The following is a 26821-nucleotide window of genomic DNA, read 5'->3' as shown; positions in this document are numbered from 1 at the left end:
CGCTGCTCGGGCACCCCCCTGTCAAGTGAAGGAGATCCAACTGAGGCAGCACAAGGGAACTCTCGAAAGAAGAACAAGGCTAGAGCAAGATCTGAGACAAAGAAATCTGACTTTTACCAGAGCTGACCAGAGGAAAGCACAAACACAGTCCCCCACTACCACAAATAATGCAGTCGAGTTTCCCACAATTGGGGAAATCACAGGGGTCAGCATACCCAGAATGCAATGAATGAACCTCACCCTGGGAGAACAATCTTCATGACCATGGCATCTCCTATGCAAAATAAGTATGATTTGGGATAGGGCTGGGGAGGGCCGCTGCTCAGGCACATCTCTGTCAAGTAAAGGAGATTCAACTGAGGCAGCACAAGGGAACTCTCATCTGGGGACAACAACTGCAGGGAGAACACATATTTTCAGATGAACATGGGAGGGCAGAAGGCTGCCTAATATTGAAGCACCCCCAAACAACAAACCAAATGCAACAACTAGTACAAGCATTCCTGGGGGAAGGTCTGCAGAAGACGGATTTGCATACGGTGATGTCATCCAAGCAGTGGGCCAAAGTTGTCTGGAACCCTCATCTGCATATGAAAAGAGAAAAGGGGTATGCAGGGCATGGCGGCCTTTTGAGGCGCTTGGATGACCCCTAGTTCGCATTAAACACCCCCACCCTCCTTCGGTGTGGGGCTCATGTTGGCTATGCCCCAGCCCCTGAAGCATTCAAGCTGATTTCTTGCAGCAGCTGGGCACTGTAACAGCTCCAGAGCTGCTCTGTAAGGCAAGTAAAAGGGTGTGGGCCCTGCAGCACTACCTGTAGTTCGCATTGTGCATTGTAAGGCACAAAGTAAGCAGACGGGAGGAGAAGTCAGGATAGTGCACAAGGGTATAGAAGGGAGGGGCTCAAGAAAAAAGAAGTGGAAACAGACAGCAAACTAGGCTGGAGATAGACCTGAGACAAAGAGATCTGAATTATACGAGAGCCAACCAGAGGAAACACAAATTATGCAGTCAAGTGTCCCACATTTGGGGAAATCACAGGAGCAGCACACCCAGAGTGCAATGGGTGAGCCTTGCCCTGGGAGAAGCACCTTCCTGATCATAGTATCTCACCTGGCAGGTAAGTATGAGATGGGCTAGAGCTGGGGAGGGTCGCTGCTCGGGCACCCCCCTGTCAAGTGAAGGAGATCCAACTGAGGCAGCACAAGGGAACTCTCGAAAGAAGAACAAGGCTAGAGGAAGATCTGAGACAAAGAAATCTGACTTTTACCAGAGCTGACCAGAGGAAAGCACAAACACAGTCCTCCACTACCACAAATAATGCAGTCGAGTTTCCCACAGTTGGGGAAATCATAGGGGTCAGCATACCCAGAATGCAATGAATGAACCTCACCCTGGGAGATCAATCTTCATGACCATGGTATCTCCTATGCAAAATAAGTATGATTTGGGATAGGGCTGGGGAGGGCCGCTGCTCAGGCACATCTCTGTCAAGTAAAGGAGATTCAACTGAGGCAGCACAAGGGAACTCTCATCTGAGGACAACAACTGCAGGGAGAACACATATTTTCAGATGAACATGGGAGGGCAGAAGGCTGCCTAATACTGAAGCACCCCCAAACAACAAACCAAATGCAACAACTAGTACAAGCATTCCTGGGGGAAGGTCTGCAGAAGACGGATTTGCATACGGTGATGTCATCCAAGCAGTGGGCCAAAGTTGGCTGGAACCCTCATCTACATATGAAAAGAGAAAAGGGGTATGCAGGGCATGGCGGCCTTTTGCGGCGCTTGGATGACCCCTAGTTCGCATTAAACACCCCCACCCTCCTTCGGTGTGGGGCTCATGTTGGCCATGCCCCAGCCCCTGAAGCATTCAAGCTGATTTCTTGCAGCAGCTGGGCACTGTAACAGCTCCAGAGCTGCTCTGTAAGGCAAGTAAAAAGGTGTGGGCCCTGCAGCACTACCTGTAGTTTGCATTGTGCATTGGAAGGCACAAAGTAAGCAGACGGGAGGAGAAGTCAGGATAGTGCACAAGGGTATAGAAGGGAGGGGCTCAAGAAAAAAAAAAAGTTGAAACAGACAGCAAACTAGGCTGGAGAGAGACCTGAGACAAAGAGATCTGAATTATATGAGAGCCGACCAGGGGAAACACAAATTATGCAGTCAAGTTTCCCACATTTGCGGAAATCGCAGGAGCAGCACACCAAGAGTGCAATGGGTGAGCCTTGCCCTGGGAGAAGCAACTTCATGATCATAGTATCTCACCTGGCAGGTAAGTAGGAGTTGGGCTAGATCTGGGGAAGGTCGCTGCTCGGGCACCCCCCTGTCAAGTGAAGGAAATCCAACTGAGGAAGCACAAGGGAACTCTTGAAAGAACAAGGCTAGAGGAAGATCTGAGACAAAGAAATCTGACTTTTACCAGAGCTGACCAGAGGAAAGCACAAACACAGTCCTCCACTACCACAAATAATGCAGTTGAGTTTCCCACATTTGGGGAAATCATAGGGGTCAGCATACCCAGAATGCAATGAATGAACCTCACCCTGGGAGATCAATCTTCATGACCATGGTATCTCCTATGCAAAATAAGTATGATTTGGGATAGGGCTGGGGAGGGCCGCTGCTCAGGCACATCTCTGTCAAGTAAAGGAGATTCAACTGAGGCAGCACAAGGGAACTCTCATCTGGGGACAACAACTGCAGGGAGAACACATATTTTCAGATGAACATGGGAGGGCAGAAGGCTGCCTAATACTGAAGCACCCCCAAACAACAAACCAAATGCAACAACTAGTACAAGCATTCCTGGGGGAAGGTCTGCAGAAGACGGATTTGCATACGGTGATGTCATCCAAGCAGTGGGCCAAAGTTGGCTGGAACCCTCATCTATATATGAAAAGAGAAAAGGGGTATGCAGGGCATGGCGGCCTTTTGCGGCGCTTGGATGACCCCTAGTTCACATTAAACACCTCCACCCTCCTTCGGTGTGGGGCTCATGTTGGCTATGCCCCAGCCCCTGAAGCATTCAAGCTGATTTCTTGCAGAAGCTGGGCTCTGTAACAGCTCCAGAGCTGCTCTGTAAGGCAAATAAAAGGTTGTGGGACCTGCAGCACTACCTGTAGTTCGCATTGTGCGTTGCAAGGCACAAAGTAAGCAGACGGGAGAAGTCAGTATAGTGCGCAAGGGCATAAAAGGGAACGGCTCAAGAAAAGAGAAGTGGAAACAGACAGCAAACTAGGCTGGAGAGAGACCTGATGCAAAGAGATCTGAATTATACGAGAGCCGACCAGAGGAAACACAAATTATGCAGTCAAGTGTCCCACATTTTGGGAAATCACAGGAGCAGCACACCCAGAGTGCAATGGGTGAGCCTTGCCTTGGGAGAAGCACCTTCCTGATCATAGTATCTCACCTGGCAGGTAAGTAGGAGTTGGGCTAGAGCTGGGGAGGGTCGCTGCTCGGGCACCCCCCTGTCAAGTGAAGGAGATCCAACTGAGGCAGCACAAGGGAACTCTCGAAAGAAGAACAAGGCTAGAGCAAGATCTGAGACAAAGAAATCTGACTTTTACCAGAGCTGACCAGAGGAAAGCACAAACACAGTCCCCCACTACCACAAATAATGCAGTCGAGTTTCCCACAATTGGGGAAATCACAGGGGTCAGCATACCCAGAATGCAATGAATGAACCTCACCCTGGGAGAACAATCTTCATGACCATGGCATCTCCTATGCAAAATAAGTATGATTTGGGATAGGGCTGGGGAGGGCCGCTGCTCAGGCACATCTCTGTCAAGTAAAGGAGATTCAACTGAGGCAGCACAAGGGAACTCTCATCTGGGGACAACAACTGCAGGGAGAACACATATTTTCAGATGAACATGGGAGGGCAGAAGGCTGCCTAATATTGAAGCACCCCCAAACAACAAACCAAATGCAACAACTAGTACAAGCATTCCTGGGGGAAGGTCTGCAGAAGACGGATTTGCATACGGTGATGTCATCCAAGCAGTGGGCCAAAGTTGTCTGGAACCCTCATCTGCATATGAAAAGAGAAAAGGGGTATGCAGGGCATGGCGGCCTTTTGAGGCGCTTGGATGACCCCTAGTTCGCATTAAACACCCCCACCCTCCTTCGGTGTGGGGCTCATGTTGGCTATGCCCCAGCCCCTGAAGCATTCAAGCTGATTTCTTGCAGCAGCTGGGCACTGTAACAGCTCCAGAGCTGCTCTGTAAGGCAAGTAAAAGGGTGTGGGCCCTGCAGCACTACCTGTAGTTCGCATTGTGCATTGTAAGGCACAAAGTAAGCAGACGGGAGGAGAAGTCAGGATAGTGCACAAGGGTATAGAAGGGAGGGGCTCAAGAAAAAAGAAGTGGAAACAGACAGCAAACTAGGCTGGAGAGAGACCTGAGACAAAGAGATCTGAATTATATGAGAGCCGACCAGGGGAAACACAAATTATGCAGTCAAGTTTCCCACATTTGCGGAAATCGCAGGAGCAGCACACCAAGAGTGCAATGGGTGAGCCTTGCCCTGGGAGAAGCAACTTCATGATCATAGTATCTCACCTGGCAGGTAAGTAGGAGTTGGGCTAGATCTGGGGAGGGTCGCTGCTCGGGCACCCCCCTGTCAAGTGAAGGAAATCCAACTGAGGAAGCACAAGGGAACTCTTGAAAGAAGAACAAGGCTAGAGGAAGATCTGAGACAAAGAAATCTGACTTTTACCAGAGCTGACCAGAGGAAAGCACAAACACAGTCCTCCACTACCACAAATAATGCAGTTGAGTTTCCCACATTTGGGGAAATCATAGGGGTCAGCATACCCAGAATGCAATGAATGAACCTCACCCTGGGAGATCAATCTTCATGACCATGGTATCTCCTATGCAAAATAAGTATGATTTGGGATAGGGCTGGGGAGGGCCGCTGCTCAGGCACATCTCTGTCAAGTAAAGGAGATTCAACTGAGGCAGCACAAGGGAACTCTCATCTGGGGACAACAACTGCAGGGAGAACACATATTTTCAGATGAACATGGGAGGGCAGAAGGCTGCCTAATACTGAAGCACCCCCAAACAACAAACCAAATGCAACAACTAGTGCAAGCATTCCTGGGGGAAGGCCTGCAGCAGATGGATTTGCATATGGTGATGTCATCCAAGCAGTGAGTCAAACTTGGCTTCAACCCTCGTCTGCATATGAAAAGAGAAAAGGGGCATGCGGGGCATGGCGGCCTTTTGCGGCGCTTGGATGACCCCTAGTTCGCATTAAACACCTCCACCCTCCTTCGGTGTGGGGCTCATGTTGGCTATGCCCCAGCCCCTGAAGCATTCAAGCTGATTTCTTGCAGCAGCTGGGCACTGTAACAGCTCCAGAGCTGCTCTGTAAGGCAAATAAAAGGGTGTGGGCCCTGCAGCACTACCTGTAGTTTGCATTGTGCGTTGGAAGGCACAAATTAAGCAGACGGGAGAAGTCAGGATAGTGCGCAAGGGCATAGAAGGGAGCGGCTCAAGAAAAGAGAAGTGGAAACAGACAGCAAACTAGGCTGGAGAGAGACCTGAGACAAAGAGATCTGAATTATACGAGAGCCGACCAGGGGAAACACAAATTATGCAGTCAAGTTTCCCACATTTGGAGAAATCGCAGGAGCAGCCCACCCAGAGTGAAATGGGTGAGCCTTGCCCTGGGAGAAGCACCTTCATGATCATAGTATCTCACCTAGCAGGTAAGTAGGAGTTGGGCTAGAGCTGGGGAGGGTCGCTGCTCGGGCACCCCCCTGTCAAGTGAAGGAGATACAACTGAGGCAGCACAAGGAAACTCTCGAAAGAAGAACAAGGCTAGAGGAAGATCTGAGACAAAGAAATCTGACTGTTACCAGAGCTGACCAGAGGAAAGAACAAACACAGTCCCCCACTACCACAAATAATGCAGTCGAGTTTCCCACATTTGGGGAAATCATAGGGGTCAGAATACCCAGAATGCAATGAATGAACCTCACCCTGGGAGATCAATCTTCATGACCATGGTATCTCCTATGCAAAATAAGTATGATTTGGGATAGGGCTGGGGAGGGCCGCTGCTCAGGCACATCTCTGTCAAGTAAAGGAGATTCAACTGAGGCAGCACAAGGGAACTCTCATCTGGGGACAACAACTGCAGGGAGAACACATATTTTCAGATGAACATGGGAGGGCAGAAGGCTGCCTAATACTGAAGCACCCCCAAACAACAAACCAAATGCAACAACTAGTACAAGCATTCCTGGGGGAAGGTCTGCAGAAGACGGATTTGCATACGGTGATGTCATCCAAGCAGTGGGCCAAAGTTGGCTGGAACCCTCATCTATATATGAAAAGAGAAAAGGGGTATGCAGGGCATGGCGGCCTTTTGCGGCGCTTGGATGACCCCTAGTTCACATTAAACACCTCCACCCTCCTTCGGTGTGGGGCTCATGTTGGCTATGCCCCAGCCCCTGAAGCATTCAAGCTGATTTCTTGCAGAAGCTGGGCTCTGTAACAGCTCCAGAGCTGCTCTGTAAGGCAAATAAAAGGTTGTGGGACCTGCAGCACTACCTGTAGTTCGCATTGTGCGTTGCAAGGCACAAAGTAAGCAGACGGGAGAAGTCAGTATAGTGCGCAAGGGCATAAAAGGGAACGGCTCAAGAAAAGAGAAGTGGAAACAGACAGCAAACTAGGCTGGAGAGAGACCTGATGCAAAGAGATCTGAATTATACGAGAGCCGACCAGAGGAAACACAAATTATGCAGTCAAGTGTCCCACATTTTGGGAAATCACAGGAGCAGCACACCCAGAGTGCAATGGGTGAGCCTTGCCTTGGGAGAAGCACCTTCCTGATCATAGTATCTCACCTGGCAGGTAAGTAGGAGTTGGGCTAGAGCTGGGGAGGGTCGCTGCTCGGGCACCCCCCTGTCAAGTGAAGGAGATCCAACTGAGGCAGCACAAGGGAACTCTCGAAAGAAGAACAAGGCTAGAGCAAGATCTGAGACAAAGAAATCTGACTTTTACCAGAGCTGACCAGAGGAAAGCACAAACACAGTCCCCCACTACCACAAATAATGCAGTCGAGTTTCCCACAATTGGGGAAATCACAGGGGTCAGCATACCCAGAATGCAATGAATGAACCTCACCCTGGGAGAACAATCTTCATGACCATGGCATCTCCTATGCAAAATAAGTATGATTTGGGATAGGGCTGGGGAGGGCCGCTGCTCAGGCACATCTCTGTCAAGTAAAGGAGATTCAACTGAGGCAGCACAAGGGAACTCTCATCTGGGGACAACAACTGCAGGGAGAACACATATTTTCAGATGAACATGGGAGGGCAGAAGGCTGCCTAATATTGAAGCACCCCCAAACAACAAACCAAATGCAACAACTAGTACAAGCATTCCTGGGGGAAGGTCTGCAGAAGACGGATTTGCATACGGTGATGTCATCCAAGCAGTGGGCCAAAGTTGTCTGGAACCCTCATCTGCATATGAAAAGAGAAAAGGGGTATGCAGGGCATGGCGGCCTTTTGAGGCGCTTGGATGACCCCTAGTTCGCATTAAACACCCCCACCCTCCTTCGGTGTGGGGCTCATGTTGGCTATGCCCCAGCCCCTGAAGCATTCAAGCTGATTTCTTGCAGCAGCTGGGCACTGTAACAGCTCCAGAGCTGCTCTGTAAGGCAAGTAAAAGGGTGTGGGCCCTGCAGCACTACCTGTAGTTCGCATTGTGCATTGTAAGGCACAAAGTAAGCAGACGGGAGGAGAAGTCAGGATAGTGCACAAGGGTATAGAAGGGAGGGGCTCAAGAAAAAAGAAGTGGAAACAGACAGCAAACTAGGCTGGAGAGAGACCTGAGACAAAGAGATCTGAATTATATGAGAGCCAACCAGGGGAAACACAAATTATGCAGTCAAGTTTCCCACATTTGCGGAAATCGCAGGAGCAGCACACCAAGAGTGCAATGGGTGAGCCTTGCCCTGGGAGAAGCAACTTCATGATCATAGTATCTCACCTGGCAGGTAAGAAGGAGTTGGGCTAGATCTGGGGAGGGTCGCTGCTCGGGCACCCCCCTGTCAAGTGAAGGAAATCCAACTGAGGAAGCACAAGGGAACTCTTGAAAGAAGAACAAGGCTAGAGGAAGATCTGAGACAAAGAAATCTGACTTTTACCAGAGCTGACCAGAGGAAAGCACAAACACAGTCCTCCACTACCACAAATAATGCAGTTGAGTTTCCCACATTTGGGGAAATCATAGGGGTCAGCATACCCAGAATGCAATGAATGAACCTCACCCTGGGAGATCAATCTTCATGACCATGGTATCTCCTATGCAAAATAAGTATGATTTGGGATAGGGCTGGGGAGGGCCGCTGCTCAGGCACATCTCTGTCAAGTAAAGGAGATTCAACTGAGGCAGCACAAGGGAACTCTCATCTGGGGACAACAACAGCAGGGAGAACACATATTTTCAGATGAACATGGGAGGGCAGAAGGCTGCCTAATACTGAAGCACCCCCAAACAACAAACCAAATGCAACAACTAGTGCAAGCATTCCTGGGGGAAGGCCTGCAGCAGATGGATTTGCATATGGTGATGTCATCCAAGCAGTGAGTCAAAGTTGGCTTCAACCCTCGTCTGCATATGAAAAGAGAAAAGGGGCATGCAGGGCATGGCGGCCTTTTGCGGTGCTTGGATGACCCCTAGTTCGCATTAAACACCTCCACCCTCCTTCGGTGTGGGGCTCATGTTGGCTATGCCCCAGCCCCTTAAGCATTCAAGCTGATTTCTTGCAGCAGCTGGGCACTGTAACAGCTCCAGAGCTGCTCTGTAAGGCAAATAAAAGGGTGTGGGCCCTGCAGCACTACCTGTAGTTTGCATTGTGCGTTGGAAGGCACAAATTAAGCAGACGGGAGAAGTCAGGATAGTGCGCAAGGGCATAGAAGGGAGCGGCTCAAGAAAAGAGAAGTGGAAACAGACAGCAAACTAGGCTGGAGAGAGACCTGAGACAAAGAGATCTGAATTATACGAGAGCCGACCAGGGGAAACACAAATAATGCAGTCAAGTTTCCCACATTTGGAGAAATCGCAGGAGCAGCACACCCAGAGTGAAATGGGTGAGCCTTGCCCTGGGAGAAGCACCTTCATGATCATAGTATCTCACCTAGCAGGTAAGTAGGAGTTGGGCTAGAGCTGGGGAGGGTCGCTGCTCGGGCACCCCCCTGTCAAGTGAAGGAGATACAACTGAGGCAGCACAAGGAAACTCTCGAAAGAAGAACAAGGCTAGAGGAAGATCTGAGACAAAGAAATCTGACTTTTACCAGAGCTGACCAGAGGAAAGAACAAACACAGTCCCCCACTACCACAAATAATGCAGTCGAGTTTCCCACATTTGGGGAAATCATAGGGGTCAGCATACCCAGAATGCAATGAATGAACCTCACCCTGGGAGATCAATCTTCATGACCATGGTATCTCCTATGCAAAATAAGTATGATTTGGGATAGGGCTGGGGAGGGCCGCTGCTCAGGCACATCTCTGTCAAATAAAGGAGATTCAACTGAGGCAGCACAAGGGAACTCTCATCTGGGGACAACAACTGCAGGGAGAACACATATTTTCAGATGAACATGGGAGGGCAGAAGGCTGCCTAATACTGAAGCACCCCCAAACAACAAACCAAATGCAACAACTAGTACAAGCATTCCTGGGGGAAGGTCTGCAGAAGACGGATTTGCATACGGTGATGTCATCCAAGCAGTGGGCCAAAGTTGGCTGGAACCCTCATCTATATATGAAAAGAGAAAAGGGGTATGCAGGGCATGGCGGCCTTTTGCGGCTCTTGGATGACCCCTAGTTCGCATTAAACACCCCCACCCTCCTTCGGTGTGGGGCTCATGTTGGCCATGCCCCAGCCCCTGAAGCATTCAAGCTGATTTCTTGCAGCAGCTGGGCACTGTAACAGCTCCAGAGCTGCTCTGTAAAGCAAGTAAAAAGGTGTGGGCCCTGCAGCACTACCTGTAGTTTGCATTGTGCATTGGAAGGCACAAAGTAAGCAGACGGGAGGAGAAGTCAGGATAGTGCACAAGGGTATTGAAGGGAGGGGCTCAAGAAAAAAGAAGTGGAAACAGACAGCAAACTAGGCTGGAGAGAGACCTGAGACAAAGAGATCTGAATCATATGAGAGCCGACCAGGGGAAACACAAATTATGCAGTCAAGTTTCCCACATTTGCGGAAATCGCAGGGGCAGCACACCCAGAGTGCAATGGGTGAGCCTTGCCCTGGGAGAAGCAACTTCATGAGCATAGTATCTCACCTGGCAGGTAAGTAGGAGTTGGGCTAGAGCTGGGGAGGGTCGCTGCTCGGGCACCCCCCTGTCAAGTGAAGGAAATCCAACTGAGGCAGCACAAGGGAACTCTCGAAAGAAGAACAAGGCTAGAGGAAAATCTGAGACAAAGAAATCTGACTTTTACCAGAGCTGACCAGAGGAAAGCACAAACACAGTCCCCCACTACCACAAATAATGCAGTCGAGTTTCCCACATTTGGGGAAATTACAGGGGTCAGCATACCCAGAATGCAATGAATGAACCTCACCCTGGGAGAACAATCTTCATGACCATGGTATCTCCTATGCAAAATAAGTATGATTTGGGATCAGTGGCGTAACTAGAAATTTTTCTCCCCCAAGCCAAAAAATTCTTTGGCGCTCCCCACAATTGGCACTATTAAAGGGATAAATGTGCGCGCGCCGCAAAATAGGGTGTGTGGCTTCGTTGGGATGGGCGTGGCTTTACTGTTCCAGTGGGACCTGTTGGACAAGTGGTCCGGATCCCACCTACACATGCACCGGAGGATAATCCTGTCTTCCAAGACCAGAATCTCACTCCATTGGTGGCTGCACAGTTCTCACCTCCTAGAGGGGCGAAGGTTCGGGATCCAGGACTGGATCCTAGGGACCATGGATGCAGCCCTCCGAGGCTGGGGAGCAGTCACACAGGGGGAAAACGTCCAAGGAAGATGGTCAAGTCGGGAAAGTTGTCTCCACATAAATGTTCTGGAGTTAAGGGCCATTTAATAACTGCAGACACAGTACGCACTGGGACGGGTGCCCAGCATCCTCTACGGACTAAGAGAAAAGGATTTACCGGTAGGTATTAAAATCCTATTTTCTCTAACGTCCTAGAGGATTCTGGGGACTCCGTAAGGACCATGGGGATAGACGGGCTCCGCAGGAGACATGGGCACTTTAAGAAAGACTTTAGTTCTGGGTGTGCAGTGGCTCCTCCCTCTATGCCCCTCCTCCATACCTCAGTTTGATACTGTGCCCAGTGGAGACTGGGTGCTTTTCAGGAGCTCTCCTGAGCTTTCTGACAGAAAGTATTTTGCTAGGTTTTTAATTTTCAGGGAGCACTGCTGGCAACAGACTCCCTGCATCGAGGGACTGAGGGGAGAGAAGCAGCCCTACTCTCCGAGTTGCAAGGTCCTGCTTCTTAAGCTACTGGACACCATTAGCTCCAAAGGGATTAGCTCCAAAGGGATTGGTACGCAGGATCTCACTCTCGCCGTCCGTCCCCCTCGCAGAGCCGGAAGATAGAAGCCGGGTGAGTATGAGAAGAAAAGAAGACTTCAGAGGCGGCAGAGGACTTCATGATCTTCATTGAGGTAACGCACAGCACTGCAGCTGTGCGACATTGCTCCCATACACCTCACATACTCCGGTCACTGTAAGGGTGCAGGGCGCAGGGGGGGCGCCCTGGGCTGCAATATAAACCTCTTTTTGGCAAAAATATAACATATATACAGCTGGGCACTGTATATATGTATGAGCCCCCGCCAATTGTACAGTTTAAACGGGACAGAAGCCCGCCGCCGAGGGGGCGGGGCTTCTCCCTCAGCACTCACCAGCGCCATTTTTTCTCCACAGCACCGCTGAGAGGAAGCTCCCCGGACTCTCCCCTGCTTATACCACGGTAGACAAGAGGGTTGAAAAGAGAGGGGGGGGGCACATAATTCGGCGCAAATTACATACAGCAGCGCTACTGTGCAAACATTAAGTTACTGTGCTATTCCTGGGTTATATAGCGCTGGGGTATGTGCTGGCATACTCTCTCTCTGTCTCTCCAAAGGGCCTTGTGGGGGAAATGTCTTCAGTAAAAGTATTCCCTGTGTGTGTGGTGTGTCGGTACGCGTGTGTCGACATGTCTGAGGAAGAAGGCTATATTAGAGAGGAGCGGGAGCAAATGAACGTGGTGTCTCCGCCGACACCTGACTGGATGGATATGTGGAATGTTTTAAATGCTAGTGTAAACTCATTGCACAAAAGATTAGACAAGGCTGAAGCTTTGCGACAGTCAGGGTCTCAACCCATGCCTGATCCTATGTCGCAGGGACTGTCAGGGTCTCATAAGCGCCCACTATCCAGATTGTTGACACAGATACCGACACGGATTCTGACTCCAGTGTCGATTACGATGATGCAAAGTTACAGCCAAAATTGGCAAAATACATTTGATATATGATTATGGCAATAAAAAATGTTTTGCACATCACAGAGGAGCCCCCTATCCCTGACAAGAGGGTACATATGTACAAGGTAAAGAAGCCTGAGGTAACCTTTCCCCCCTCACACGAGCTAAACGAGTTATGTGAAAAAGCTTGGGAATCCCCTGCAGATTTCCAAAAGGATTCTTATGGCGTATCCTTTCCCATCAACGGATAGGTTACGATGGGAATCCTCCCCTTGGGTGGACAAAGCATTAACACGCTTATCCAAGAAGGTAGCCCTCCCGTCCCAGGATACGGCTTCCCTCAAAGAGTCTGCTGACCGCAAACAGGAGATTACCCTGAAGTCCATTTATACACATTCAGGTACCTTACTCAGACCGGCAATTGCGTCGGCCTGGGTGTGTAGTGCTGTAGCGGCATGGACGGATACCCTAGATAAGGCTACTATTTTATTGCCCCTGGGGCATATAAGAGATGCTGTCCTATATATGTGTGTATGCAAACTACAGGTGGTGCTGCAGGGCTCACACCCTTTTACTTGTCTTGTAGAGCAACTCTGGAGCTGTTACTGGGTCCAGCTGCTGCAAGAAATCAGCTTGAATGCTTCAGGGGCTTGGGCATGGCCAACATGAGCCCCACACTGATGGGGGTGTATAAAGCGATCTAGGGGTCATCCAAGCGCAACCCCACAAAGGCCGCCATGCCCTGCGTGACCATTTTCTCTTTTCATATGCAGACGAGGGTTGCAGCCAACTATGCCCATTGCTTGGATGACATCACCATATGCGAATCCATCTGCTGCAGGCCTTCCCCCAGGAATGCTTGCACTAGCTGTTGCATTTGGTTTGTTGTTTGGGGGGTGCTTCAGTATTAGGCAGCCTTCTGCCCTCCCACATTCGTCTGAAAATGTGTTCTCCCTGCAGTTGTTGTCCCCAGATGAGAGTTCCCTTGTGCTGCCTCAGTTGAATCTCCTTTACTTGACGGAGGTGTGCCTGAGCAGCGGCCCTCCCCAGCCCTATCTCAAATCATACTTATTTTGCATAGGTGATACCATGGTCATGAAGATTGTTTTCCCAGGGTGAGGTTCATTCATTGCATTCTGGGTATGCTGACCTCTGTGATTTCCCCAAATGTGGGAAACTCGACTGCATAATTTGTGGTAGGGGGGGGACTGCATTTGTGCTTTCCCCTGGTTGGCTCTGGTATAATTCAGATCTCTTTGTCTCAGGTCTCTCTCCAGCCTAGTTTGCTGTCTGTTTCCACTTCTCTTTTCTTGAGCCCCTCCCTTCTATGCCCTTGCGCACTATCCTGACTTCTCCCATCTGCTTACTTTGTGCCTTCCAACGCACAATGCGAACTACAGGTAGTGCTGCAGGGCCCACGCCCTTTTACTTGCCTTACAGAGCAGCTCTGGAGCTGTTACAGTGCCCAGCTGCTGCAAGAAATCAGCTTGAATGCTTCAGGGGCAGGGGCATGGCCAACATGAGCCCCACACCGAAGGAGGGTGGGGGTGTTCAATGCGAACTAGGGGTCATGCAAGCGCCCCTTTTCTCTTTTCATATGCAGATGAGGGTTCCAGCCAACTTTGGCCTACTGCTTGGATGACATCACCGTATGCAAATCCGTCTGCTGCAGACCTTTCCCCAGGAATGCTTGCACTAGTTGTTGCATATGGATTGATGTTTGTGGGTGCTTCAGTATTAGGCAGCCTTCCGCCCTCTCATGTTTATCTGAAAATATGTGGTCTCCCTGCAGTTGTTGTCCCCAGACAAGAGTTTTCTTGTGCTTCCTCAGTTGAATCTCCTCAACTTGACGGAGGTGTGCCCGAGCAGCCGCCCTCCACAGCCCTATCTCAACACATGCTTTTCTTGCGTATGAGATCTCTTGATCATGAAGATAGTTCTCACAGGGTGAGGTTCATCCATTACATTTTAAAGTAGGAAGGTACAAATTACATATTCAAATTACATATATGTGCTGGATTCAAATGTTTTCCCCCCTTCCTTTCTCAATTGTGCCCATCAGCAGCTATTCTAATGTTGCTGCCAATGGGTGTGACACATTCATTTCTTCTGTGGGGTACACTGGACTCCACAAGGATTCACATTGGGGTGTAGAGTAGGATCTTGATCTGAGGCACCAACAGGCTCAAAGCTTTTGACTGTTCCCAAGATGCTCAGCGCCCCCTCCTCTATAACCTCGCTTCCATGAACAGGGAGCTCAGTTTGTAGTTGGTGCCTTCAGTAGCAGGCCACTTAACAGGGGGCTGCCTCAGGCAGCCTATTCTTAGCTATTAATTTTGACAAGAAAAGAAGAACTTTTTTTATAAGAATCTACAAGGGCTGCAGCAGGCTAGGTCTAATAGACATCTTTACTGCAGCTCCATCACTCCCAGCGGCGCAGTATACTCCCGTGCCCTGGTTGCTGGGTCACTGCAGCGGAGGCTCCGGTTTCTTCCTAAGGTCAGTCACACACACACTGCCCTCCAGGGGTATCCCCAGGTAAGCTGGCTCTCAGATGCTGTAGGTGCCATTACCATGTGGCCTTACACTCGGAATTTAACCCAGATATATATATGTAATTATTTATGGGGTGGGTGTGGGGTGCAGTGGCCCCTGTGTCGGTATGGGTGGGCTGCTGCAGGTCGGCACACCCTAACACTTTATTAACACTTATTATTTTTCCTATCACTTTGTATATATTATTTTAATCACACCACTTACATAGCACTTCTGTGCTTCTTATTAACCCCTATTAATTTTCACCTGTGTGCTGACCTGGGGTGGCCGACCTGTGCCGACATTGTGGGGTCCTGCGCCCCGGGCCCATACCTAGTATTAGGGACCCCCAGTGACGGAGAAGCCTTGTCGATCGGCCTGGGGGCTTAACCCTATATCTGCAGATATACGCAACTAAGATCTCCGTATTATCTGACCATTATTATATAGCAATATTATTCACTCGGTGTGCATTAGGGAACACAGTTTTTTTCCTACACAGAATTACCCCTCCCCTTTTAGCACCTGAGTGACATTACAATCTGATTGAGCAGCTTTCCACCTTGTGTATTGTATATAGAGAGGCACAAATGGGTCAGCATTAGGAGGGATTGCTGACTCTAGTAGTGCCATAGGGGAAGGCAGGGGTATCCCCAGGTAAGCTGGCTCTCAGATGCTGTAGGTGCCATTACCATGTGGCCTTACACTGGGAATTTAACCCAGATATATATATGTAATTATTTATGGGGTGGGTGTGGGGTGCAGTGGCCCCTGTGTCGGTATGGGTGGGCTGCTGCAGGTCGGCACACCCTAACACTTTATTAACACTTATTATTTTTCCTATCACTTTGTATATATTATTTTAATCACACCACTTACATAGCACTTCTGTGCTTCTTATTAACCCCTATTAATTTTCACCTGTGTGCTGACCTGGGGTGGCTGACCTGTGCCGACATTGTGGGGTCCTGCGCCCCGGGCCCATACCTAGTATTAGGGACCCCCAGTGACGGAGAAGCCTTGTCGATCGGCCTGGGGGCTTAACCCTATATCTGCAGATATACGCAACTAAGATCTCCGTATTATCTGACCATTATTATATAGCAATATTATTCACTCGGTGTGCATTAGGGAACACAGTTTTTTTCCTACACAGAATTACCCCTCCCCTTTTAGCACCTGAGTGACATTACAATCTGATTGAGCAGCTTTCCACCTTGTGTATTGTATATAGAGAGGCACAAATGGGTCAGCATTAGGAGGGATTGCTGACTCTAGTAGTGCCATAGGGGAAGGCAGGGGTATCCCCAGGTAAGCTGGCTCTCAGATGCTGTAGGTGCCATTACCATGTGGCCTTACACTGGGAATTTAACCCAGATATATATATATGTAATTATTTATGGGGTGGGTGTGGGGTGCAGTGGCCCCTGTGTCGGTATGGGTGGGCTGCTGCAGGTCGGCACACCCTAACACTTTATTAACACTTATTATTTTTCCTATCACTTTGTATATATTATTTTAATCACACCACTTACATAGCACTTCTGTGCTTCTTATTAACCCCTATTAATTTTCACCTGTGTGCTGACCTGGGGTGGCCGACCTGTGCCGACATTGTGGGGTCCTGTGCCCCGGGCCCATACCTAGTATTAGGGACCCCCAGTGACGGAGAAGCCTTGTCGATCGGCCTGGGGGCTTAACCCTATATCTGCAGATATACGCAACTAAGATCTCCGTATTATCTGACCATTATTATATAGCAATATTATTCACTCGGTGTGCATTAGGGAACACAGTTTTTTTCCTACACAGAATTACCCCTCCCCTTTTAGCACCTGAGTGACATTACAATCTGATTGAGCAGCTTTCCACCTTGTGTATTGTATATAGAGAGGCACAAATGGGTCAGCATTAGGAGGGATTGCTGACTCTAGTAGTGCCATAGGGGAAGCCAGGGGTATCCCCAGGTAAGCTGGCTCTCAGATGCTGTAGGTGCCATTACCATGTGGCCTTACACTGGGAATTTAACCCAGATATATATATGTAATTATTTATGGGGTGGGTGTGGGGTGCAGTGGCCCCTGTGTCGGTATGGGTGGGCTGCTGCAGGTCGGCACACCCTAACACTTTATTAACACTTATTATTTTTCCTATCACTTTGTATATATTATTTTAATCACACCACTTACACAGCACTTCTGTGCTTCTTATTAACCCCTATTAATTTTCACCTGTGTGCTGACCTGGGGTGGCCGACCTGTGCCGACATTGTGGGGTCCTGCGCCCCGGGCCCATACCTAGTATTAGGGACCCCCAGTGACGGAGAAGCCTTGTCGATCGGCCTGGGGGCTTAACCCTATATCTGCAGATATACACAACTAAGATCTCCGTATTATCTGACCATTATTATATAGCAATATTATTCACTCGGTGTGCATTAGAGAACACAGTTTTTTTCCTACACAGAATTACCCCTCCCCTTTTAGCACCTGAGTGACATTACAATCTGATTGAGCAGCTTTCCACCTTGTGTATTGTATATAGAGAGGCACAAATGGGTCAGCATTAGGAGGGATTGCTGACTCTAGTAGTACCATAGGGGAAGCCAGGGGTATCCCCAGGTAAGCTGGCTCTCAGATGCTGTAGGTGCCATTACCATGTGGCCTTACACTGGGAATTTAACCCAGATATATATATGTAATTATTTATGGGGTGGGTGTGGGGTGCAGTGGCCCCTGTGTCGGTATGGGTGGGCTGCTGCAGGTCGGCACACCCTAACACTTTATTAACACTTATTATTTTTCCTATCACTTTGTATATATTATTTTAATCACACCACTTACATAGCACTTCTGTGCTTCTTATTAACCCCTATTAATTTTCACCTGTGTGCTGACCTGGGGTGGCCGACCTGTGCCGACATTGTGGGGTCCTGTGCCCCGGGCCCATACCTAGTATTAGGGACCCCCAGTGACGGAGAAGCCTTGTCGATCGGCCTGGGGGCTTAACCCTATATCTGCAGATATACGCAACTAAGATCTCCGTATTATCTGACCATTATTATATAGCAATATTATTCACTCGGTGTGCATTAGGGAACACAGTTTTTTTCCTACACAGAATTACCCCTCCCCTTTTAGCACCTGAGTGACATTACAATCTGATTGAGCAGCTTTCCACCTTGTGTATTGTATATAGAGAGGCACAAATGGGTCAGCATTAGGAGGGATTGCTGACTCTAGTAGTGCCATAGGGGAAGCCAGGGGTATCCCCAGGTAAGCTGGCTCTCAGATGCTGTAGGTGCCATTACCATGTGGCCTTACACTGGGAATTTAACCCAGATATATATATGTAATTATTTATGGGGTGGGTGTGGGGTGCAGTGGCCCCTGTGTCGGTATGGGTGGGCTGCGGCAGGTCGGCACACCCTAACACTTTATTAACACTTATTATTTTTCCTATCACTTTGTATATATTATTTTAATCACACCACTTACACAGCACTTCTGTGCTTCTTATTAACCCCTATTAATTTTCACCTGTGTGCTGACCTGGGGTGGCCAACCTGTGCCGACATTGTGGGGTCCTGCGCCCCGGGCCCATACCTAGTATTAGGGACCCCCAGTGACGGAGAAGCCTTGTCGATCGGCCTGGGGGCTTAACCCTATATCTGCAGATATACACAACTAAGATCTCCGTATTATCTGACCATTATTATATAGCAATATTTTTCACTCGGTGTGCATTAGAGAACACAGTTTTTTTCCTACACAGAATTACCCCTCCCCTTTTAGCACCTGAGTGACATTACAATCTGATTGAGCAGCTTTCCACCTTGTGTATTGTATATAGAGAGGCACAAATGGGTCAGCATTAGGAGGGATTGCTGACTCTAGTAGTACCATAGGGGAAGCCAGGGGTATCCCCAGGTAAGCTGGCTCTCAGATGCTGTAGGTGCCATTACCATGTGGCCTTACACTGGGAATTTAACCCAGATATATATATGTAATTATTTATGGGGTGGGTGTGGGGTGCAGTGGCCCCTGTGTCGGTATGGGTGGGCTGCTGCAGGTCGGCACACCCTAACACTTTATTAACACTTATTATTTTTCCTATCACTTTGTATATATTATTTTAATCACACCACTTACATAGCACTTCTGTGCTTCTTATTAACCCCTATTAATTTTCACCTGTGTGCTGACCTGGGGTGGCCGACCTGTGCCGACATTGTGGGGTCCTGTGCCCCGGGCCCATACCTAGTATTAGGGACCCCCAGTGACGGAGAAGCCTTGTCGATCGGCCTGGGGGCTTAACCCTATATCTGCAGATATACGCAACTAAGATCTCCGTATTATCTGACCATTATTATATAGCAATATTATTCACTCGGTGTGCATTAGGGAACACAGTTTTTTTCCTACACAGAATTACCCCTCCCCTTTTAGCACCTGAGTGACATTACAATCTGATTGAGCAGCTTTCCACCTTGTGTATTGTATATAGAGAGGCACAAATGGGTCAGCATTAGGAGGGATTGCTGACTCTAGTAGTGCCATAGGGGAAGCCAGGGGTATCCCCAGGTAAGCTGGCTCTCAGATGCTGTAGGTGCCATTACCATGTGGCCTTACACTGGGAATTTAACCCAGATATATATATGTAATTATTTATGGGGTGGGTGTGGGGTGCAGTGGCCCCTGTGTCGGTATGGGTGGGCTGCGGCAGGTCGGCACACCCTAACACTTTATTAACACTTATTATTTTTCCTATCACTTTGTATATATTATTTTAATCACACCACTTACACAGCACTTCTGTGCTTCTTATTAACCCCTATTAATTTTCACCTGTGTGCTGACCTGGGGTGGCCAACCTGTGCCGACATTGTGGGGTCCTGCGCCCCGGGCCCATACCTAGTATTAGGGACCCCCAGTGACGGAGAAGCCTTGTCGATCGGCCTGGGGGCTTAACCCTATATCTGCAGATATACACAACTAAGATCTCCGTATTATCTGACCATTATTATATAGCAATATTTTTCACTCGGTGTGCATTAGAGAACACAGTTTTTTTCCTACACAGAATTACCCCTCCCCTTTTAGCACCTGAGTGACATTACAATCTGATTGAGCAGCTTTCCACCTTGTGTATTGTATATAGAGAGGCACAAATGGGTCAGCATTAGGAGGGATTGCTGACTCTAGTAGTACCATAGGGGAAGCCAGGGGTATCCCCAGGTAAGCTGGCTCTCAGATGCTGTAGGTGCCATTACCATGTGGCCTTACACTGGGAATTTAACCCAGATATATATATGTAATTATTTATGGGGTGGGTGTGGGGTGCAGTGGCCCCTGTGTCGGTATGGGTGGGCTGCTGCAGGTCGGCACACCCTAACACTTTATTAACACTTATTATTTTTCCTATCACTTTGTATATATTATTTTAATCACACCACTTACATAGCACTTCTGTGCTTCTTATTAACCCCTATTAATTTTCACCTGTGTGCTGACCTGGGGTGGCCGACCTGTGCCGACATTGTGGGGTCCTGTGCCCCGGGCCCATACCTAGTATTAGGGACCCCCAGTGACGGAGAAGCCTTGTCGATCGGCCTGGGGGCTTAACCCTATATCTGCAGATATACGCAACTAAGATCTCCGTATTATCTGACCATTATTATATAGCAATATTATTCACTCGGTGTGCATTAGGGAACACAGTTTTTTTCCTACACAGAATTACCCCTCCCCTTTTAGCACCTGAGTGACATTACAATCTGATTGAGCAGCTTTCCACCTTGTGTATTGTATATAGAGAGGCACAAATGGGTCAGCATTAGGAGGGATTGCTGACTCTAGTAGTGCCATAGGGGAAGCCAGGGGTATCCCCAGGTAAGCTGGCTCTCAGATGCTGTAGGTGCCATTACCATGTGGCCTTACACTGGGAATTTAACCCAGATATATATATGTAATTATTTATGGGGTGGGTGTGGGGTGCAGTGGCCCCTGTGTCGGTATGGGTGGGCTGCGGCAGGTCGGCACACCCTAACACTTTATTAACACTTACTATTTTTCCTATCACTTTGTATATATTATTTTAATCACACCACTTACACAGCACTTCTGTGCTTCTTATTAACCCCTATTAATTTTCACCTGTGTGCTGACCTGGGGTGGCCAACCTGTGCCGACATTGTGGGGTCCTGCGCCCCGGGCCCAAACCTAGTATTAGGGACCCCCAGTGACGGAGAAGCCTTGTCGATCGGCCTGGGGGCTTAACCCTATATCTGCAGATATACACAACTAAGATCTCCGTATTATCTGACCATTATTATATAGCAATATTATTCACTCGGTGTGCATTAGAGAACACAGTTTTTTTCCTACACAGAATTACCCCTCCCCTTTTAGCACCTGAGTGACATTACAATCTGATTGAGCAGCTTTCCACCTTGTGTATTGTATATAGAGAGGCTCAAATGGGTCAGCATTAGGAGGGATTGCTGACTCTAGTAGTACCATAGGGGAAGCCAGGGGTATCCCCAGGTAAGCTGGCTCTCAGATGCTGTAGGTGCCACTACCATGTGGCCTTACACTGGGAATTTAACCCAGATATATATATGTAATTATTTATGGGGTGGGTGTGGGGTGCAGTGGCCCCTGTGTCGGTATGGGTGGGCTGCTGCAGGTCGGCACACCCTAACACTTTATTAACACTTATTATTTTTCCTATCACTTTGTATATATTATTTTAATCACACCACTTACATAGCACTTCTGTGCTTCTTATTAACCCCTATTAATTTTCACCTGTGTGCTGACCTGGGGTGGCCGACCTGTGCCGACATTGTGGGGTCCTGCGCCCCGGGCCCATACCTAGTATTAGGGACCCCCAGTGATGGAGAAGCCTTGTCGATCGGCCTGGGGGCTTAACCCTATATCTGCAGATATACACAACTAAGATCTCCGTATTATCTGACCATTATTATATAGCAATATTATTCACTCGGTGTGCATTAGAGAACACAGTTTTTTTCCTACACAGAATTACCCCTCCCCTTTTAGCACCTGAGTGACATTACAATCTGATTGAGCAGCTTTCCACCTTGTGTATTGTATATAGAGAGGCACAAATGGGTCAGCATTAGGAGGGATTGCTGACTCTAGTAGTACCATAGGGGAAGCCAGGGGTATCCCCAGGTAAGCTGGCTCTCAGATGCTGTAGGTGCCATTACCATGTGGCCTTACACTGGGAATTTAACCCAGATATATATATGTAATTATTTATGGGGTGGGTGTGGGGTGCAGTGGCCCCTGTGTCGGTATGGGTGGGCTGCTGCAGGTCGGCACACCCTAACACTTTATTAACACTTATTATTTTTCCTATCACTTTGTATATATTATTTTAATCACACCACTTACATAGCACTTCTGTGCTTCTTATTAACCCCTATTAATTTTCACCTGTGTGCTGACCTGGGGTGGCCGACCTGTACCGACATTGTGGGGTCCTGCGCCCCGGGCCCATACCTAGTATTAGGGACCCCCAGTGACGGAGAAGCCTTGTCGATCGGCCTGGGGGCTTAACCCTATATCTGCAGATATACGCAACTAAGATCTCCGTATTATCTGACCATTATTATATAGCAATATTATTCACTCGGTGTGCATTAGGGAACACAGTTTTTTTCCTACACAGAATTACCCCTCCCCTTTTAGCACCTGAGTGACATTACAATCTGATTGAGCAGCTTTCCACCTTGTGTATTGTATATAGAGAGGCACAAATGGGTCAGCATTAGGAGGGATTGCTGACTCTAGTAGTGCCATAGGGGAAGCCAGGGGTATCCCCAGGTAAGCTGGCTCTCAGATGCTGTAGGTGCCATTACCATGTGGCCTTACACTGGGAATTTAACCCAGATATATATATGTAATTATTTATGGGGTGGGTGTGGGGTGCAGTGGCCCCTGTGTCGGTATGGGTGGGCTGCTGCAGGTCGGCACACCCTAACACTTTATTAACACTTATTATTTTTCCTATCACTTTGTATATATTATTTTAATCACACCACTTACATAGCACCTCTGTGCTTCTTATTAACCCCTATTAATTTTCACCTGTGTGCTGACCTGGGGTGGCCGACCTGTGCCGACATTGTGGGGTCCTGCGCCCCGGGCCCATACCTAGTATTAGGGACCCCCAGTGACGGAGAAGCCTTGTCGATCGGCCTGGGGGCTTAACCCTATATCTGCAGATATACGCAACTAAGATCTCCGTATTATCTAACCATTATTATATAGCAATATTATTCACTCGGTGTGCATTAGGGAACACAGTTTTTTTCCTACACAGAATTACCCCTCCCCTTTTAGCACCTGAGTGACATTACAATCTGATTGAGCAGCTTTCCACCTTGTGTATTGTATATAGAGAGGCACAAATGGGTCAGCATTTAGGAGGGATTGCTGAATCTAGTAGTGCCATAGGGGAAGCCAGGGGTATCCCCAGGTAAGCTGGCTCTCAGATGCTGTAGGTGCCATTACCATGTGGCCTTACACTGGGAATTTAACCCAGATATATATATGTAATTATTTATGGGGTGGGTGTGGGGTGCAGTGGCCCCTGTGTTGGTATGGGTGGGCTGCTGCAGGTCGGCACACCCTAACACTTTATTAACACTTATTATTTTTCCTATCACTTTGTATATATTATTTTAATCACACCACTTACATAGCACTTCTGTGCTTCTTATTAACCCCTATTAATTTTCACCTGTGTGCTTACCTGGGGTGGCCGACCTGTGCCGACATTGTGGGGTCCTGCGCCCCGGGCCCATACCTAGTATTAGGGACCCCCAGTGACGGAGAAGCCTTGTCGATCGGCCTGGGGGCTTAACCCTATATCTGCAGATATGCGCAACTAAGATCTCCGTATTATCTGACCATTATTATATAGCAATATTATTCACTCGGTGTGCATTAGGGAACACAGTTTTTTTCCTGATAGGTAATAGAGCCTGATTCAGGTTGGATTGCAATCGCAATAAGCAATCTAACTGCAAAAATTGCTAAGAGCATACGCATGCGCCTGCATTTTCTGCGGCACCCCGCAGATAATGCGATCGCCTCTGACTGTCAATCGGTGCTGGGGGGGGGAGTCAGCAACACTCCGTTTCTAAGTCAGAGATGGAGCGGTGCGTGGGCAGGGCTTCAAAATGGGGTCGGCAACGGAGAAACAGGAGGCGTGGTCAGAGCGGCTGCATGACATCACATGCAGCAGCTGCGATCACAAAAATGGTGGCGGCTTCCTGCGCACACATACAGTCTGCACCAACTGGAGGCTAACCCATTTTTTATGATCACGCTGAACTGCACTGCGACTGCAATTTCAGCGTGGTCAAGAAGGGAGGCGGCATGCTGGGTGGCCCCAGCATGTGAACCAAAGGATTGCAAATTCTGTTACTTAGCGGAATTTGCAATCCTTACTGAATTAGGCCCATTGATTACAAAATTTATTTGTAAATATTTGAAGTTTTTCTTCAGGGACTAACACAAAAGATGCTTGGGGCTACTAACACATGGGTAAGCCACGTAAAGCTTTCCATGGGTCAGTGGCATCACAATGGGGTTGCGGCCCACACCCGAGTGTCACCCGCCAAGGGGGGTGACACCAAAGTGCCGGCTCCTCTTCAGTGACAGAATATGGGTGTTTCACTGTGACATTACGTGCAACACCCAGTTTCTGTCACTGTGCAGGAGCCAGCACCACTCACACACTAGTCCCCGGGTGCAGCCCCCAACCCCCGGGATACCCGGAGCAACAAAATGGAGATTCAGGCCAACAGGCCACACCCCTACCTATGAGACCATGCCTCCTTTTTACCATTGCGCTGCTTATCTGCGCGCACTGCATTACAATCTCCCTCGCTGCCTCTCTGGGTGTCACCAATGATAGTGACACCTTTGCCATGCTTGTAGCAGCTGGTCCTAAGATCTACGCCTCCAGCCCTGAGTGTTTGCCCTTGTGACTTGTTGATCATCATAGCGAAGCAGATTCTTACAGAAAACTGCAGGGGCTTAGATTGAAAAGAAAAACATTGACGAACCCATCATTTCAGCAACAGGGTCTGCCACACGGCTGACTGAAATGACTGGGTGGTTTGGGCCCCCACCAAAAAAGAAGCAATCAATCTCTCCTTGCACAAACTGGCTCTACAGAGGCAAGATGTCCACCTCATCATCCTCCGATTCCTCACCCCTTTCACTGTGTACATCGCCATCCTCACAGATTATTAATTCGTCCCCACTGGAATCCACCATCTCAGATCCCTGTGTACTTTCTGGAGGCAATTGCTGGTGAATGTCTCCACGGAGGAATTGATTATAATTCATTTTGATGATCATCATCTTCTCCACATTTTCTGGAAGTAACCTCGTACACCGATTGCTGACAAGGTGAGCGGCTGCACTAAACACTCTTTTGGAGTACACACTGGAGGGAGGGCAACTTAGGTAGAATAAAGCCAGTTTGTCCAAGGGCCTCCAAATTGCCTCTTTTTCCGGCCAGTATACATACGGACTGTCTGACGTGCCTACCTGGATGCGGTCACTCATATAATCCTCCACCATTCTTTCAAAGGTGACAGAATCATATGCAGTGACAGTAGACGACATGTCAGTAATCGTTGCCAGGTCCTTCAGTCCGGACCAGATGTCAGCACTCACTCCAGACTGCCCTGCATCACCGCCAGCGGGTGGGCTCGGAATTCTTAGCCTTTTCCTCGCACCCCCAGTTGCGGGAGAATGTGAAGGAGGAGCTGTTGACGGGTCACGTTCCGCTTGACTTGACAATTTTCTCACCAGCAGGTCTTTGAACCTCTGCAGACTTGTGTCTGCCGGAAAGAGAGATACAATGTAGGTTTTAAATCTAGGATCGAGTACGGTGGCCAAAATGTATTGCTCTGATTTCAACAGATTGAATCCTGGTTAAGCGAATTAAGGGCTCCATCCACAAGTCCCACATGCCTAGCGGAATCGCTCTGTTTTAGCTCCTCCTTCAATGTCTCCAGCTTCTTCTGCAAAAGCCTGATGAGGGGAATGACCTGACTCAGGCTGGCAGTGTCTGAACTGACTTCACGTGTGGCAAGTTCAAAGGGTTGCAGAACCTTGCACAACGTTGAAATCATTCTCCACTGCGCTTGAGTCAGGTGCATTCCCCCTACTTTGCCTATATCGTGAGTAGATGTATAGGCTTGAATGGCCTTTTGCTGCTCCTCCATCCTCTGAAGCATATAGAGGGTTGAATTCCACCTCGTTACCACCTCTTGCTTCAGAAGATGGCAGGGCAGGTTCAGGAATGTTTGGTGGTGCTCCAGTCTTCGGCACGCGGTGGCTGAATGCAGAAAGTGGCCCGCAATTCTTCGGGCCACCGACAGCATCTCTTGCACGCCCCTGTAATTTTTTAAATAATTCTGCACCACCAAATTCAATGTATGTGCAAAACATGGGACGTGCTGGAATTTGCCCAGATGTAATGTACGCACAATATTGGTGGCGTTGTCCGATGTCACAAATCCCCAGGAGAGTCCAATTGGGGTAAGCCATTCTGCGATGATGTTCCTCAGTTTCCGTAAGAGGTTGTCAGCTGTGTGCCTCTTATGGAAAGCGGTGATACAAAGCGTAGCCTGCCTAGGAACGAGTTGGCATTTGCGAGATGCTGCTACTGGTGCCGCCGCTGCTGTTCTTGCTGCGGGAGGCAATACATCTACCCAGTGGGCTGTCACAGTCATATAGCCCTGAGTCTGCCCTG

General features: G+C 48.7%; 16 non-coding genes and 4 pseudogenes across 16 annotated transcripts; 1 reads left to right on the top strand and 19 right to left on the bottom strand.

Annotated features, from left to right (window-relative positions):
• Nucleotides 1-127: 127 nt before the first annotated feature.
• Nucleotides 128-291, bottom strand: LOC135001404 (U1 spliceosomal RNA). The gene has a single exon (XR_010202903.1). It is a non-coding gene; the product is annotated as a U1 spliceosomal RNA (small nuclear RNA).
• Nucleotides 292-965: 674 nt separating this feature from the next.
• LOC135001411 (U1 spliceosomal RNA) lies at nt 966-1128 on the bottom strand. Its single transcript, XR_010202910.1, has one exon. It is a non-coding gene; the product is annotated as a U1 spliceosomal RNA (small nuclear RNA).
• Nucleotides 1129-1280: 152 nt separating this feature from the next.
• LOC135001407 (U1 spliceosomal RNA) lies at nt 1281-1444 on the bottom strand. Its single transcript, XR_010202906.1, has one exon. It is a non-coding gene; the product is annotated as a U1 spliceosomal RNA (small nuclear RNA).
• A 697-nt stretch (nt 1445-2141) lies between these two features.
• Nucleotides 2142-2283, bottom strand: LOC135001423 (U1 spliceosomal RNA; annotated as a pseudogene).
• Nucleotides 2284-2432: 149 nt separating this feature from the next.
• On the bottom strand, nt 2433-2596 carry LOC135001400 (U1 spliceosomal RNA). The gene has a single exon (XR_010202899.1). It is a non-coding gene; the product is annotated as a U1 spliceosomal RNA (small nuclear RNA).
• A 671-nt stretch (nt 2597-3267) lies between these two features.
• Nucleotides 3268-3430, bottom strand: LOC135001416 (U1 spliceosomal RNA). The gene has a single exon (XR_010202913.1). It is a non-coding gene; the product is annotated as a U1 spliceosomal RNA (small nuclear RNA).
• A 152-nt stretch (nt 3431-3582) lies between these two features.
• On the bottom strand, nt 3583-3746 carry LOC135001403 (U1 spliceosomal RNA). Its single transcript, XR_010202902.1, has one exon. It is a non-coding gene; the product is annotated as a U1 spliceosomal RNA (small nuclear RNA).
• A 695-nt stretch (nt 3747-4441) lies between these two features.
• On the bottom strand, nt 4442-4583 carry LOC135001422 (U1 spliceosomal RNA; annotated as a pseudogene).
• A 152-nt stretch (nt 4584-4735) lies between these two features.
• On the bottom strand, nt 4736-4899 carry LOC135001399 (U1 spliceosomal RNA). The gene has a single exon (XR_010202898.1). It is a non-coding gene; the product is annotated as a U1 spliceosomal RNA (small nuclear RNA).
• Nucleotides 4900-5570: 671 nt separating this feature from the next.
• On the bottom strand, nt 5571-5733 carry LOC135001419 (U1 spliceosomal RNA). The gene has a single exon (XR_010202915.1). It is a non-coding gene; the product is annotated as a U1 spliceosomal RNA (small nuclear RNA).
• A 152-nt stretch (nt 5734-5885) lies between these two features.
• Nucleotides 5886-6049, bottom strand: LOC135001409 (U1 spliceosomal RNA). The gene has a single exon (XR_010202908.1). It is a non-coding gene; the product is annotated as a U1 spliceosomal RNA (small nuclear RNA).
• A 671-nt stretch (nt 6050-6720) lies between these two features.
• Nucleotides 6721-6883, bottom strand: LOC135001415 (U1 spliceosomal RNA). Its single transcript, XR_010202912.1, has one exon. It is a non-coding gene; the product is annotated as a U1 spliceosomal RNA (small nuclear RNA).
• Nucleotides 6884-7035: 152 nt separating this feature from the next.
• Nucleotides 7036-7199, bottom strand: LOC135001402 (U1 spliceosomal RNA). Its single transcript, XR_010202901.1, has one exon. It is a non-coding gene; the product is annotated as a U1 spliceosomal RNA (small nuclear RNA).
• Nucleotides 7200-7894: 695 nt separating this feature from the next.
• Nucleotides 7895-8036, bottom strand: LOC135001425 (U1 spliceosomal RNA; annotated as a pseudogene).
• Nucleotides 8037-8188: 152 nt separating this feature from the next.
• On the bottom strand, nt 8189-8352 carry LOC135001398 (U1 spliceosomal RNA). Its single transcript, XR_010202897.1, has one exon. It is a non-coding gene; the product is annotated as a U1 spliceosomal RNA (small nuclear RNA).
• Nucleotides 8353-9023: 671 nt separating this feature from the next.
• On the bottom strand, nt 9024-9186 carry LOC135001421 (U1 spliceosomal RNA). The gene has a single exon (XR_010202916.1). It is a non-coding gene; the product is annotated as a U1 spliceosomal RNA (small nuclear RNA).
• A 152-nt stretch (nt 9187-9338) lies between these two features.
• LOC135001408 (U1 spliceosomal RNA) lies at nt 9339-9502 on the bottom strand. Its single transcript, XR_010202907.1, has one exon. It is a non-coding gene; the product is annotated as a U1 spliceosomal RNA (small nuclear RNA).
• Nucleotides 9503-10197: 695 nt separating this feature from the next.
• On the bottom strand, nt 10198-10339 carry LOC135001420 (U1 spliceosomal RNA; annotated as a pseudogene).
• Nucleotides 10340-10491: 152 nt separating this feature from the next.
• Nucleotides 10492-10655, bottom strand: LOC135001406 (U1 spliceosomal RNA). Its single transcript, XR_010202905.1, has one exon. It is a non-coding gene; the product is annotated as a U1 spliceosomal RNA (small nuclear RNA).
• A 2887-nt stretch (nt 10656-13542) lies between these two features.
• Nucleotides 13543-13707, top strand: LOC135001395 (U1 spliceosomal RNA). The gene has a single exon (XR_010202894.1). It is a non-coding gene; the product is annotated as a U1 spliceosomal RNA (small nuclear RNA).
• Nucleotides 13708-26821: the final 13114 nt, after the last annotated feature.

This window comes from Pseudophryne corroboree, unplaced genomic scaffold, assembly GCF_028390025.1.
Source record: "Pseudophryne corroboree isolate aPseCor3 unplaced genomic scaffold, aPseCor3.hap2 scaffold_1645, whole genome shotgun sequence".
NCBI classification, from domain to species: domain Eukaryota; kingdom Metazoa; phylum Chordata; class Amphibia; order Anura; family Myobatrachidae; genus Pseudophryne; species Pseudophryne corroboree.
Note: the sequence above shows the minus strand (reverse complement) of the source record. Positions and strands in the feature narration are given on the sequence as shown.